The sequence below is a fragment of the Ammospiza nelsoni genome, chromosome Z, assembly GCF_027579445.1.
Source record: "Ammospiza nelsoni isolate bAmmNel1 chromosome Z, bAmmNel1.pri, whole genome shotgun sequence".
NCBI lineage: Eukaryota > Metazoa > Chordata > Aves > Passeriformes > Passerellidae > Ammospiza > Ammospiza nelsoni.
The window spans coordinates 62,065,965-62,081,914 of NC_080669.1; the positions used below are offsets into that span (position 1 = coordinate 62,065,965).

Sequence of the window (15,950 nt, forward strand, 5' to 3'; positions counted from 1 at the left end):
TAGCTGTGTCAGCATATCCCTAGGCTGTAAGCATAAAAGCATATTGTGTGCAAAAATAACAGTGTATTTTGAAGTTAGTAAAAAATGTTAAATTGATTCTCATTCAGTGACAAGCAATCAAATCTGCACATTCAGCGTGACAGGGGTTTGTCGGGATCTCATGCTTAATTACCATTCTGTCATCATCACATGTAGGCATGGAGGATTAAATTAAGCAGCTAACCTAGCTAGTACTAGTTTTGCCTAACTTCTGTGTGTTTGCATTTACAGTGTTCCATGTCACTGTGTTTGCTTGCACATTTTCTTCAGTTTTGGCCCTCCTAGAAACATACTTACCTTTTAGGTTTTCAGTGAATTTGAGATAAGTCTCAGATGTTGTAAGTTCCAATAAATTTTGTTAAAATAATCTTCTAGGTGAAACGTAGAAACACCAGTACTTCCTCAATCAGCAACATGTCCAAAATGCTATATGTCAATTTTTATTAGATGTTCAAAGATCCAGGTAAAAATAGCTACCATGAATGCTCTAATTGTTAAAATGAATGCTGTATTGTATGTCAGAATACCTCGTCCTCAAAAAGGATTTCCCTTCTGGTTGAGTTCCTTACAAATTAATGGCTTTTCCTTCCTATGTTGGTTCTTTTCATACATAAAATATTAGAGGTTTTTCTCTAAAGCCTTACCGTAATGCAATTAAAAAATCAGCAACAACATAAATCCTTTGGAAACCAGGCTTCATTAATTCATAGGATGGTTCTTTGATTTTATTTCCTTTTTTTCTTTTCCCATTTAATTAATGTGATTTTAAAATAATTTGGGAAGTATTATGAAACTTTTGTGGTAGCAAGTTGTGCCCATGCAGGGGCTCATAATTCTGCAGTGCATACAGGTCACTAAGTCACTTAGGTCACTAAGGCCAACAGATCATGCACATCCCAGCTGCAGTGTATGGTTCCTGAGGGCTGGGTCTGAACCCACCAGCACCACTCTCCAGTCTCTCACCATGTCTGAAAGTGCAATTTGTGTCTTTTTCCTTCTAAAACCTATATTCCTGACAAGGTTTCTGTTTCCCATACTCTGTAGAGAGTTGGATTCCAGGGATGCATAAGATTGGGTTTGGCAGACTATAAGAACAGAATACACAAACTTTCAATGTCTGAAAGCATTTATTTTTGCTTATTTGAAACAGTTTATTGAATCCTTTACTCTCTCTATATGATATGCTCTCACCACCTATGGTAATGCTGTTGCCATGATGTTGCTGTCCCCATTCACACAGAGCTGCACAAGAGCAGTCTTTAATCTCCTGTGTTACTGCACTGTTTATTGCAGCACCATGAGTGACTGTAAAATCTCTGGCAGCAACTGGGGAATCTGCTTGCACTAGGCATCATTTAAAACCAGAATAGAAGAGTCCCTGGGGTCCTTACCCTTCAGAGCTCACATTCCATGTATAAAACTGGAGGCCAGAGGTAAATAAAATGAAACTGGAAAATGCAAGGAACCAATGAGGCGGTCACGGTCAGCATGAAAGGACAGCACTCTCAGTGGCATGACACTAATTTTTGAGGATCTGTGATACCATATTTGAACTCAAAAAAGTTACTAGAGTCTGGAGGATAAGAGATTTTGAAAGAAGTCTGGCATTTTCTTTGTATGGGTCGCATGCAATTTCTTTAGGTTGGTGCATTTTTAAACTAATTTGAGAATGGTTTTTCCAAAGTAGCTGTTTTTTGAGGGATTTTGTGTATGATACAGAATATGTTATACTAGTTTGTTTATTGTTTCATAAATTATGAGGCCTTTTTACCAGAGTTCTGAAAGTTTCCTTTGTAGTATTCAAATTGTCTCCACCTTTACAGATTTCTGCCACTCATGCTGTTGTTTGGGATTTTTCAGCATGTTCAGTTTAGGCAGCTTTTTCTTTTTGCTTTCTTTTTTTTTCCTCAACAATGAAAAAAATACATGCTAATCCTTATGCTGTAAAACATTTAAATCATTTTAACCAGTTCCAATCTCTCTTAAAATTTTTTCTGCTTCTGGTAAAAAAATCTGTTTGGTTACACCAGACAGTGTGGAAGGGAAATAAACAACTGTAATAAAATTTCAATGTTTGATGTTTCAGATGCTCCTTTGAGTCTGACTATGCCTGAATGTATGGAAACATATACTGGATACAAGGCATCCTTACATTAAATCTTTCTTACAAGATTGTTGGAAAAAAAGGATCAGTATAAGGAGGATAATGGCTCTTTTTGATTCTCAAAGAACATGAAAGAAATGTAATGCCTGGGAAGGTGGAAAGATGCAAAGATGATAGCCTCAGTCTCATTGCTAGAGAAGATAGTGGGTGAGATTGAAAGCAAAATGAGATAAAATTGATCAGTGAATCTCAAAATCAAACAGAATCATGAATTGACGTACATTATTTTTGTGACAGAAAAATAATTTGACAAAAAATATGTCTGGGTAATTTTCTGGAATATTCTGTCAATACACAGAATAAGAAAAATGCATATAATTCAGCCGATTTTGATTTTAATCTTGATTTTTTTCTTTTATAATTATGTAAAGAATTACAAATAGTGGAGGTACCTTGTGAAAGAATCCTTATTTATTTACTTACATATGAACGTAGTGCCATCACTGGCTGGTCAGCATTATTGAAAACAGAGGTGGCAGCCATAGCGGAAGTGCGTTGCTGCACCTGGAAAACAGTGTGGAGAAAAGCGAGTGAGAATTCTCAAAGACGTTGCCCTGAGCCATCAGTAAAGTTTATTTTATGCCTGTGACCTCTGACTTGAAGCAGGAGTTGTCTGGTAAGACAGTACCATCTGTCTGCTGCCTGAGAGAAGGCAGAGGTCCTGAGGCCTTCCTCTGCTCTTAAATGTGACCTCAGAGGCAGTCAGTACTACAAATACGTGTGTTTGCTATAAATAGAAAAGGTAGCAGTTTTGAAACTCATCATTATGATTCAAACATTGTTGTATGAATTTATGACATCTGGAATTGCAGCATGTTATGTTATGTACATGTGATGATTGTCACAGATTATGACTCATGAATCACTACTGCATGAAATATGGCTTTCAGTTACTCATTATTGAAATTCTGATAATTTTCCAAGTGTTGTACATACTTATATGTGTAAAATCCAATATTTTTTTTTAATTATGAAAGATCCTTGGCACAATCCTTCTGTGATAAATGTCTCAAATTAAAGGAAAAACATTTGTTAAATTTAAAAGGCCCAGTGTACTGTCTGAGGACAGCATCAAGAAAATTATTGAGAGTGAACAAACTGCAAAACTTGCAAACAGGATTTGTAAATCTAGGAAATGCTAAGCATCTGGGATAAATTGTATTTCTAGCATGATGGAAATAAATGTGAAGGACATACATACATACATACATAAATGTGTATGTGCATGTATGTGTCTGTGTGTGTGTGTGTGTGTGTGTGTGTGTGTATATGTATATATAAAAGTAATGTATATACACGAGGTTCCCAAAGGAATAGTTTTGTATTTGACAGTGTTTGATGGTAATAATTTCTATTGAGGAAATATTTAATAGTATCTCAGAATTAGGGAAGAACAACTTTATGGCACTCATCACTAAACTGTTTTAAAGCCCTATGCAGTTTTATACTAAGAAATAGCTTCAGCCATATAAGAATATCAGATTAATTTAAGATATATATGTGTCTTTCTTTGTACAAATATGGTATATTGTAGAAGGTAATTAAGATTTGTGTTCACACTGATCTCCCAAAATTATGGGGTTTTTATTTTTTTACCAAAGTTTCAATTGCTTCAGTTACTTCCTGTGAAAGAGATTTACCTACCACCCCGTGTGAAAAGATGAAAATTGGATCTCTTCTTGTGGCGTAGGTGCAGCCCTGTTGTGCGTGGTAGGAGGTTTTGTCATAGTTGATGGGACCATAAAGCAGCATTAGACAGTGATGGTATCCGCTGTGTTTCTTTATGTATACCTGCTTTTTCTTCTGGCTCAAGAGACCATTTATGTGGAAAGACAAGGAAGAATTAACTGATTCGTCTGCATTTTGCTGTGATATGAACATCAGAAGGGTAAAAAATCACTTAGCTTGAATATTGAAACCATTTTAAGATACCTGTTTCTGTGTACTTTACTACAGAGCCATTGTTTACTCTGGGCTAAAAAACTCTGGAAGCTGATATTTCATGAGACATCAAAGAATACCACTCTTTTGTGCATAACTTCAAAGATATTGAAAAGAAACTTTCAGATTAGTTTTGTTTTTTTGTTCTGTTTAATATTTCTATGTTACACTACATGGATATTTCAGAGGAGCACTGCTAATGAGGTGTGGTTTCCTCTGGATTTGCACTTAGGTGCTGAGCTCAGGTTGAGCCCCTGATGTCATGCTGCAGTTGTTGCCTCCATGTAAGCATTGATGGGTCCTCAGAAGAGAGTTCTCTAAAACCTCATGGGAAATAGGCAACTTTGAGATTCCTCCTCTGCCTCACTTGACTCGAATAAAACAGCAGGTCATGTTGAAATGGGGCATTGGGTTTTTCAGGTTTTGTTGGTGTGTTGAGGTTAGTAGAAGGGAAATGTGGGCACACTGACGCAGCTGGGAACTGAATGTGCTTTGTTTAGCCTGTGTTCTCTTGGGGCACCATGCCAAAGATCCAGTGCTGGTTGTTGGCAGGTCTGGTGCTGGGCCTACTGCCCCAAGTGACCATGTTGACCATATGTGTAGGTGCGCTATACAAAATGATGAAGCCTGGAATTTACTACAGAAAATTTCCTGCAGTGACATGATTAAATATGGAAATTAGTGTGTCATGGCAGTCTTTATATGCTGTAATCTGTTCTTTTGTTCTAGTAAATTAATTCTGTAGTCAGCTCTGCAAGGCAATTTACTTCTAGTTTTCAAAGATCCCTTTTTGGCATTTAGATTGTTACACAGCTATTGAGGAGAAAGAACAGTAATCAGAATTAAAAGCACTGAAACTAAAAAAAATTTTTTTTTAAAATTCAGGATTGAAATATTCAGGAGCAGTGCAGGTTAATACATTCAATTTGTTTTGTATGTTGGACTGTAAGAATATAAAACAGATGGCAGAAAAGGCTGTTACTAACTGGGATACCCCATAATTTTTCTCCTAGAAAATTCCAAGTTTTTCTGAGCTAATTATTTTTATTTCTGAAATAAGTCTTTCAATTACGTATCAGGAGACATGTGGTGCAAATTGATCTCAGGCTATAAGTAAATTCAAAATTAGTGATTATCACAGTTTACACAATTTTCTTTATGGCTATATTTTATAGATAATTTTTTTTTCAATCTTATTTTAGTAAGTAATGAGTTATTGTAAATGAGATTGGTAGTAATATTTTATCATTTATCTTTTCTGGTTCTCAAAACAAATAAAACAGATGTCTGAAATCATAACATATTGTGTTAATATACTTCAAGGCTTTTCTGTGTAGTGATGAATTAGTGTATATAAACTCACATGAATGTAGGAACTATAACTCAAATTCATCATCTGCTGCTAGCACAAACCAAGGGCAAAAGAAAAGAAATAAAATCACGTTTGATTTAGTGTTGGATTATATAAATTTAATTTCTATATTTAGAGTTTAATTTTGCGGATTTCTTGCTATAAGTAGTCCCACTGAAGTATATTATTTTCATTGTGTGGAAAGATGCATATATATGCAATGATATGAAGGGGCTGAAGTTTTTGTAATTATTTAGATGTAGAACCTCTGCATGTGTGTTATTGTGTTTACAATCACAACCTTAATTGGTAACTTGTATTTCTTTTTGAGTAGAGTAGATAAAAGTGTAGAGGGAGACATCAGTTACAAAGCAAATTTACCTAGTCTCTTAATATCCTGCACTTTTATTATCATTTTCACCTTGTGTGACCACTAGAAAGGAAAGAGCATACACTACCCGATAGCTAGATAGCTCTCTGTTCAGGAGGATTGGTATTTTTGCCTCATGTGTTTTACTTGGATAAACAACAGTGTAAATCAACTGAAAAATAACTAGCTGACTTTTTTTATTCCACCTTTTGATAAGAGATTTTTTAGTAATGCATAATAATCCATTTATAAGGATTGTGTATTTTTAAGTAAGTGTGCAACTGCAAAAACTGAGATTACTGAGATTAAGCATTTTATGAATTGCATACTAAATAACCTTCTGATAAACGGATTTTCTTTGTTCTCTCTGGAGCAATTCAAACAAGAAATAGTGATGTAATAGTGAAACAGCACAAAAAATACAATTGTTTGTCAGTAAAAAAGTCATGCTGTGAAAGTGTTTTTACCAGTGGCAGTAAAGAACTTCTGATTAGACTCTTTCACTGGAAAATTTAATTTTTATTTTTAATTCAAAACCAATGAATCAAAGTGTTTAGAAAGATCTTAAAAAGTCAATAACAGCCTAATTATTTCTTTAATGAGAATCTATGATACTTACAGTGCCTAAACTAGCAAAAGTTACTAGAGACTAGGGGATAAGAGATTTTAACAGAAATCTGCCTTTTTTTTTTGTATGTTGGGTTTGGGTTAGGGTTTGGTTACCTGTTATAATTTTGGACATGGCTAGTAAAATGTGGCATGAAAAAGACCATAAGCTTACTTTACTTCTCCACAAGGACATACTTTTTCCTCAGTCAGATGGAAGTTCCTCTGCAATTGGATTTCTTAAGGGCTCAGAAATAGCTCATCTTCATGACATCTGTTTCCTCAGGAATTTTCTAAGTTAATGCTCTCTGCCATTAGTAGCCTGCACACTATCTTTTTCTATACCCACAGTATGTCTCTATCCCTAGGAAGAGAGCTGTACAGAATTAGGAGAGAGTAAGATAACTTGCAAATTTTATTCAATAGCATTCAGTTGAGTACAATTGCATTGTATTCATGGCGTTCTCTTTGCCAGTCCGTGTGAGGATTGCATGGATTCCCTGACTGAAATGTGAGCCTGCTCTTGTGGCCAATACTCCTGAGTGCTGGAAGCAGACAGATGTGAAGGGGAGGGAGACTGGATGGAGAGGACAATCCTCATTCAGCCTGGTCCGTGACAATACAGTTTTTCAGTTTTTCATGGCTTGAGCCTGGCCCAGTAGGCAAAATGGATGTTCAGAGTCCCCCAGTACTCTGGAGCAATGCTGTGGCTGCACCAAGATGCAAAGTAGTGAATTGCATTCAGTGAGCCAAAGTCAAGACAGAATGTTCTTTTGTGTGCTTTGTATTACGTTAGTAAATACTCACCTCTAATCCTGGGAATAGAGGGGAAAAGTGTGCCGAGTCAACTCTGAAGTCAAGAAATATTTATGATTTTTTAAAAATCATTGCTGAAAACAGCAAATAGTGTAGAAGCATTTCCAATTGTAGTACTGTAGTATGATATAATGTTAATTATTTTCATGCTACTTAACGCCCACAGGTATTTCAAATGCACAGTAAGAACAACAGTAAAAATACAGGCAAGTCTTCAAATTATGCAGGTTTAAAAGTGAAACATATGGCTATTTCCTAGAAGATATGTTACAAGTAGTGTAGCATATGGATGTCCATATGGAAAGGATTGAACTGCCAGTACTGTAGAGATTAAACTAATGTATCACTACTAAGGAGATAGAAAAACATGTCTTAGTCACTTGCTGATTATTAGTGTTGGTAATGCAATTTTTTGTATTGTTTATTTTTTTAAGCTGCAGGGTAGACAGACTGATTATTTGTAAAGGCATAGCTTATCAAATTGTAAAACATAGCTATAGAGTATTTGAATAAATTCATAATCTGTATCTAATCCAATTTACTGCATTTCTATAGCACTGTACTTAATGTACTCCTCATCAAAAACCAAATCTGTTTCCATTCATTAAAATAAAGTGATTCATGCTACAGTGACCTAGTTATTCTCCAAACCTAAGTTTCTTGAGCCACTCATGAAGTTCTTTTATATATTCTGCCCTTTCACTGAGAGAGATCCAGTGAGGCATTTGTCTACTCCCCCCTTTTCATATGTGGCAAATAACCAACCCTCTCACAAAATATTTTTCTCCACCTTTTGTATATTCTTGCTATTTTCTGTTGGTGACATCTCTATATGGAATTGGGCTATTAGGAGAAAAAGTCCAGGCTGCTCTGACACTGCACTCTGCCAGGAGCATGAGTGCTTCCCAGCAGCATCTGGTCCATCTTTGGGTTAAAAAATTCCTGAAAGCTTAAATCTGTATTGTTTCTGTTATGTTATATTATATTTGGTCTATTACAGACAGTAGGTGCTTCAGAAAGAAGTGGTGGTCAGGTACAACACATTCTTACCCATGCTGGGATGGATATTCTCCAGCATAAGCACTTTACTCATTGATTGGTTGGCAGATGGGCTGATTTAGAGATTATTCATGTTCATGGCTACTTTTATTGTAAGCAACCTGGGATGTCAGTGATAGTGGCAAAAATCAAGTTTGCTGGCAGAACTTTGTAGTAGTTTCATCAAAGATCTGATATTTTTAATAGCCTTTTTAAGGTTTACACTAAGGAAGTCATTTAAAGTAAAGCCATTTTGGGAAAAAAAACATTCATAGAATCCAAGGTGTGCTTGAAGGTATTCTTGCTGGTGAGGCAAATAAAAAGTACCATATTTCAGTCTGATGGTGTTAGTTTGTGCCCAGTACAAAACACCTAAGTGCAAAGTGTGTAGCATGTGATTCTTTTTTTAAAGCTGTGTAAATGGGTTATGTATTCATTCATGAGACGTATATATCTGCAGCAACCTTCTAGACAGTACCTACATGCAGCAATTAAAGCTGCATGTAGGTACATGCCACATGTTTTTGTGGAATGCTAGCAAAGAGCTAGTTATGCAAAACATGCTCTTCATGGTTGTCCTGTATGGGTTCATACAAAGTCTACACTAAGATGAATGACAGTGTGAAATATAGCAATATTTATAACAAAGCAGAAACCTAGTTTCTAAAAAAAGGTAAAAAATATATGCTGAGCAGACTTAGAGTTTGAATCTCTAAATGACAATAATGTAAGATACAGCGTAAAAACAATTCTGTGAAAGAATCTTGGTTACTTTTCCTTCATTCCTTTTATAAAAACCCTGTCTTAGGTGTTTAAACCTGAAAGCTTTTTATTGTGTATTGGTTCAGATACATCACAAGCAAGTGTCATATTTTACTCATGTGGATTTTGCTAATTATAAACAAAATAAATTATAAATATTGCACTTTCAAGTATGGCATTGCTATGTTATGACCATTGCCATATGTTACAACTATTTACAAATTGCAGTAATTTTCACAGAAAATATGTAAGTAATTTTTTAATTTGCTACTTGTTCAATTTCCTTCCATATTTAGTGTGGAATTTAGTCAGATAGTGTGGAATTCACCTCAGCTTGTGCTAGCCATGAGTCAGCTGGTGAGGGGCAAGACCTGTGGTACACAAGGATGATTCATTTTTTCAGACGTATCTCCAGAAGTAGCTGTCCACTGAGCTGACTACAGAGCTTAGGTAGACCAACAGCAAAGATGGGGATTCTCACTTTACATGGCTAAAATTAGATAAGGTTAATCCATCCTTAAGTTCATTCTAAATTTTGTATGTCTTTAAAGGGAGAATATGACTTTATGTTGGCATACATTTCATAGCACATAACACACATTTAACTGTGAAAAATATATGGTGACATCATAACAGAGTCCTTTCTTTCAAACTTAGTAATATCAGTAGTATTTGAGATTAAATGTAACCTTGCACTTAGTTGCCTGATAATTTGAAAACAGTTTACCAGAGTTAGCAAATACTGGGACAGTTAGCTAAAGACAGAGTTGCTTGATAAAATACCACTTAAAATATCCAGCCCCTCTTTAAAATCACATTTTGAAATTGCTGATATGTTTTTCTGTATCATAGGAAATCATCAGCATATATTGCCATATTTTCATAGACATCTTTTTTAAAGCACTGAAATTCAGCAATTCAGAATTTTCTTTGAGAAATTTTAGCACAATTTTTTCTTTCATTCTCCTGAAAGTCAAGAGTCAGTACAAGATCTAGTTCATTTGGGAACACATTTTTACATGTCTCTAAATGTGTCAGTTTTAAGCTTATACAATCTGTCTCTAACATAGTTGTTCATTTGCTGTTATGTCTTAGTGAGAAATGTAATTTTGGATGCTAAAAATTAGATCAGCAGAGACTAAGCAAGTAGTAACGGTGATGATCTCAGGTGTCAGGGGAGGGACTTAGTCATATATCCCACACAGAACATCTTAGGTGATTCATCTAGTAGGACTGGTGTCAGGAAGGGAAAAACATATTTAAACAGTTTTTTAGCCAGAATAATGAATTGTGAGTGCCAGTAAACTTCAGGAATGAGAGAAAAGTATCTAGAAAATCAGAAAGAAATGGCAGAAGGCAGTCTGGTGGAAGTGTCATGAACAACTGTGCCAACTACAGTGAGTTTAGATTAGTGTCTGCATCAAGATTAATGGGAATGAAAACCTCTGCAGTAGCTACTCTCTGTATTCCAGTGGTTGTAAGTTCTTTTAAAATCTTGAGCTAATAGAGTTAGGAATCATAAAGTCAAAAGTGAGTGTGGATTTGTGCGGATGCCTTGAGTGGCCGTAGCTGCTCTGGTCATCGCTGGTTCTGCTCACGTGCCAAGGAGGGGGAACAGGTGCGTGTGTGCCAGCGCAGAGTGGGGCACTCTCACCTCTGCGCTGTGTGCTGCCCAGCCTGCAGGTGTAGAGGGCTTGCTCTGCACCTCTCTGCAGATCCACGCCTCTCAAGGCTACCAAGGATGAGCCGGTATGAAAGTTTGCTTTCGTAAGCAAAAGAAGAGTGCAGTGGTTACTGTTTTGATGGGCAGGAGAAAATTGATCTTGATGCCTTTGGCCACTGATCATCCCTCCTGTGAAGTTCACTTTAAAATAGATGTGATGAGGCTACCACACATACATACCATGAAGTTCCAAGACTGGCTAAATTGATATAAAAGATGTAAATCCTTTTTGAATACTGCACCAGTATTTTTTTAAGTCTTAAACAGGCATGTTAGTTTTCATTCTGAGAGCAGACTTTTTAAAATGCCATAATAGAATGGTACTTCTGTTATATTTCATTTGATAACCAGACGAGGTTTCCTCAATACTTAACTAGGGATTTGGGATTTTGATCTTGGGGTTTTTTTCCTTCTTTTTCTGCTGGTCCCACAAATCTTCTGGCATCTGAAATTAGTCTTGATTCTGTGCCTCGTCCCACATGCTGGTTACATAGCCTATGTACCCTTTATCAGCAGAGGAGTACCCAGGTGGAAGCCAGGACAAATTTTAATTTGCTCCTTTTCTTCTCTGCCTTGGGTATTTAAACCTTGTCTGTTTGAGATGTTACACTGTTTTAATTAAAATATTTTTAAATCAATATAGTTAAATCTGTTCAAACTCCTTATACAGAAGCACTTAAACCTGCTTAACCTTTGCTAGAATTGGTTTAGCTAACATAGATAAATTGCTGAAGTAAGCTAAATTAATTTAAGTGAAGTCTTAGCTGGGATAAGTGCATTTACATTAGATGTTTGCACCAGTTTAACTGGATTTAAAATCAATCAGTTTAGTTAAATCAATGCATTTTTCCTTGTATAAGCATGACCTTAGTAAAATAATTTTGTTGTGTGCAGCAGAAGTACAACTTTCTGAAATACATATTTTTATTTCTAAGTAAATTGATTGAAGATTTGAGTACGTAGTTGAGCTTGTGATAGGTTTGTGATATCTTCAAATCATGTTTAAGATTCCTTGGTAGTTCTACTCAGTATGGTTTTGTTTAGAGACAGGAAAATAATCCCTTTTTTTTGAAATTGACAGATCTGGAATCCCTGCCAGCTGACGTTGTAATTTCTCAGAGTTTCAACTATGATAAGGTGCACAAAACAGCAAATAAGTGGCCACTGAACTACTTGGTTCGGAATCAAAATTGTACTTCTGGAATGATTTCACCAAGGGAATCTCTTCAAGTTATTCAATAAAACCTCTCTGTTCTGTATCTGTTATCAGTGGATTTACTGATAGCAGTAATGTAATGCATATAATATGAAATCCTTGAAACTTGACCTAAATATAAATTCTGAAAGCTGATTGAAAGAAAATGATTGCTGAAATTATTGTTGAAAACTTTTCAATATTTCTGCATTCTGGTTCAGTATGAATTCTTGTAGAAACTGGTATCTAGAATCCAAACCTAAATCTAATGTCCTTCCATATCCAAAAATAAATCTCAGATATCTGAGGAGTAAAAATGTGAATTTTGTTCCTTTGTGAGATGTAACACTTGACTGTAGAGTAACCCTTAACTAAGTGTTACTGTATACTTTGTAACAATTAGAATTTTCTAGTTCTGCTTGGGTTAAGGTTGCACTCTTTGAAATGGACAAAGAAAAGCTGAAACTTAATCTGGTTGAAAAGCTGTATCTAATTTGGGGTTTTGGTTGGTTTTTTGGTTTTTTTTTAGTTTGTTTGTTCATTTGTTTGTGGCAGGTTTTTTGGGTTTTGGTTGTTTAGGGTTTTTGTTTTTTGTTTGGTTGGTTTTGGGGGTTTTTTGTGGGGTTTTTTTGGAAAGTACTTTGGGTAATAGCTGGGGAAACTGTACTCAGCTTTATTTTGTAATCCAAAAGTCAAACAGTGTACAGTAAGCAGGGAAATTAATTTTTATTTTCTTATTTCTATCCCCTAAGACTCAATTAACAAGCATCTAGCTTGTTGGGGCTTTTTTTGCTGGGAATTTACGTAGTTTTGATCTTTCAAGTCAGAAGCTTGACTGCTTTCATTTTACTTACCAGAAAATTAAATTCAAACTGTGGCTTTAACAAGAATATTTATAATATATATGGCTTGCAGAATGTGATTACATATGTTCCTGGTCATCCACCTATATACTTGTCAGTATTCCTGAAAAAAGCTGGTCCTAAGCACCTGTGATTCCCCAGGTAAAAAGGCAATAGGTCCTCTGTGTCAGGTTTTGAAATGCATTGGAATATGCATGCCGTGTTTATGTAAGATGGTTTGTCTTGCTGAATTTGTCAAAGATTGCATAATAAAACTTTTAATTCATTCTGTTTTGCTAAAAAAAAAAAAAAAAAAATTAAAAAAAAAAAAGGAAATACAGCCAGTGATCCTCTGTTAGACAGAGTTTTTCAGGGGAAGGTAATAGTAATTATGGAGTAGTACAGCTCTTTGGAGACATCATTTCCAGGGACCTTATTCAAGGGGTTTAGAATTTCACATTTTGTTTTCTCATCTCATGAGCTACCACCTGCAGAAAGGAAACAAGACTTAAAATCTTCATTTATCATGATAAATACCAATCTCTTGATCACCGTAGAAATAATGTATTATTTTCCTGAGATAAAGGAAAATTTCTTTATCTTTAAAGATTTCAAAATAGATCTGTAATGCTGTCATATTGCAAGTCTTAAGCCAAATTACTGTCTTCTCTCAAATGTCTATTAGTGTAATGAAGTTTCCATTCTATAATTCTTTTTAATGGGCTCTGGATACTCTGCAGTACATGCTGGGTACTGGGCTTGTGTCCAGTAAGGCTTGAAATCTGAGCTATTACATGACTGATACATCTCTCTTTGTGTTAAGCAGACACACTTTGTCAGGATTTCTGTTTTTGTATCAAAGTTCATGATGAGGAGTCTGCAGTACTTGTAATGAATTTGTGCTGAATTCTGCACTCTGAGTTCTTCTGGTGCTACCATGCTGAAATAGCCTTGAAAATGTTCCAGTGGAGTTTTGCAGCTGCACATACATTCACAGCATAATTGACAAAAAAAAAAAGAATTTTGGGTTCATCCAATTTGATCACAGACATGCAGTTTGCATCTGATTCTTAACTTCTAATGTAGATTTCTGCAGTTTGTTGTGAAGGTTTGAAGAATAGTTTGAGATTTTGGCACACTCTGGCATGTTTGCCACAGATATTTTCCCAACTGTTTCAGTCAGTCTCTACCAAATACTCAGTGTATATGTGTGGATGTTCACATTCAACTCAGGACTCTCACTATGTGTCTGTCTTATTATATCTACTTGCACTTGACAGCCATTTCAGCATTTTGTTTTGTGTTTACTGTGTTTTTAGAGTGAATTTGTAGGCTGACCATTTCACTATGCTTGTGCTTCAAACTGTTCAATCTGCTGGTAATGTGTTATTTTGGTAAGAACTCCTAGGACATGAAGTATTTTAGATACATAAGTTTAATGCATGTAAGAGCAGTGATAAAATGTTTCACGTACATTCCCTGAATCCCTTTCTTTCAAAAAATGAAATGGAAAAATAACTTGCTTGGGTACAAAGTTGTGTCTTTTATGTCATCAGAGTACTTTATGTTTATAGTAGAACTTCTTTTTATTGTTGATGTTCTAAAACTCTGGGACCAGAGAGAGAGAGGGAGAGAGAGGAAGAGAGAGGGTAAATATTTCAATGACAGTATTTCTTCCCTTGATTAAATGACCTGTGAGTATATAAATATATAAACCATAAAAGGCTGCATTTGACAAAGCAAAGTTTGAATTATATCTAAAGATATGCTGTATGTAATTGTAGAAACTTGCTGAATAAAGTATCTTTTTGGAGAAATCAGTTTGCAACTAACTAAAATGTAAAAGCACTCATCTTAGAACTTGGAAAATATTGATCTCTGTTATTTTTATGAGAAGTAATTCTAGATCGACAGTAAGTCTGTTAAAGGAAAGAGATCCTTTTTCTGAAAGCATGAGCTGCCCATCCAGCTGCTGTCAACTTTTTTTAATGCCTCCGAACAAAGAATCTGCAATGATTTTTTAAGGCTTTTGACCCAGGTTCATTTTTAAAAATCAACATTTACTGGAGGAATAAAATTGCTTTTCATTTAAAGACAGTGCCTGTGTCTACAGGTAAAATGCAATTTTTTTTTCTGTTGTTTAGGAAAGAGATCTCTAGTGAAAATTAAGTGAACTTCCTGCTTGACTTATCTAATCATAAACTAAAACTATTTTACATAAATACCACATAAAAAAGTTTTAGAACCCTGAGTGGAACGGATTGCTACTGTATACTCACTTCACTGCAAAACTAGTCAAAGGTTCACTGAAAAGCTGGTCAAAGGATTTGGTTTCATTTCCCTTTTTAATCTCGGTAAAAGCTGTTCCTGAGAGTTTGAGCATGCACCATAGGTGTCCTATTTTCCCATTATTCGCCTCTATGTGCTTCTTCTCTTCACGAGACTTTATGATACAACCAGGTTTCCTACACCAGTGGTCAAAGAGAAACAATATATTCTCACACTGATTATTATTTAGAATCTCTTTTGTTATGGATGAGAGTATGTCCAAAGGCTGCTTTTCCCAGGACAACGCTAATGTTTTTAAATGGCCCCTGCAGGCAACCGGAACTTCAGATCTCTGAGAGTGACACATGCAGCCCTGAAATACTTTCTTTTCTGCACTTAAATGCCAAAGAAGGTCAGGGGAAAAAAACCTAGGTGGAAAAAGTATAATTCATGCTGTTGCGTGGGAAGAGTGGTAGTGCTTGCAGAACAACTGCTCAGCTTTCAATTAAAAAAGGTATTTTATGATTCCCCTCTTCCCTTTCTGGCACTCTGCAGCAAAACTTGGAGTGGCTATGCATTGATTCTAAAGATGCAAAAATTATTGAAGATAGACATTAAAAGTAATGGACAGTTTTATAATCATGTCCTATAATTAATGTCAATTCAACTTAATTTTACATTTCTATTGCATATGGAGAAAGTAGCATGTCAAAAGACTAAAATAACTAGGGGGAAAACATCAGGAGATCCATGCTTTGTTCCTGTCCTTGTCACAGATTTCATGAAGTTTTGGGAATTACATTTAATTTGGCTTGTTCTTTTCTCCTAATAAAAA

General features: G+C 35.5%; 1 protein-coding gene across 1 annotated transcript in view; it reads left to right on the plus strand.

Annotated features, from left to right (window-relative positions):
- The window catches only part of FBXL17 (F-box and leucine rich repeat protein 17), a 279,309-nt gene that overhangs the window by 224,481 nt on the left and 38,878 nt on the right, over positions 1-15,950 (plus strand). The gene's annotated exons all lie outside the window — the stretch shown is intronic.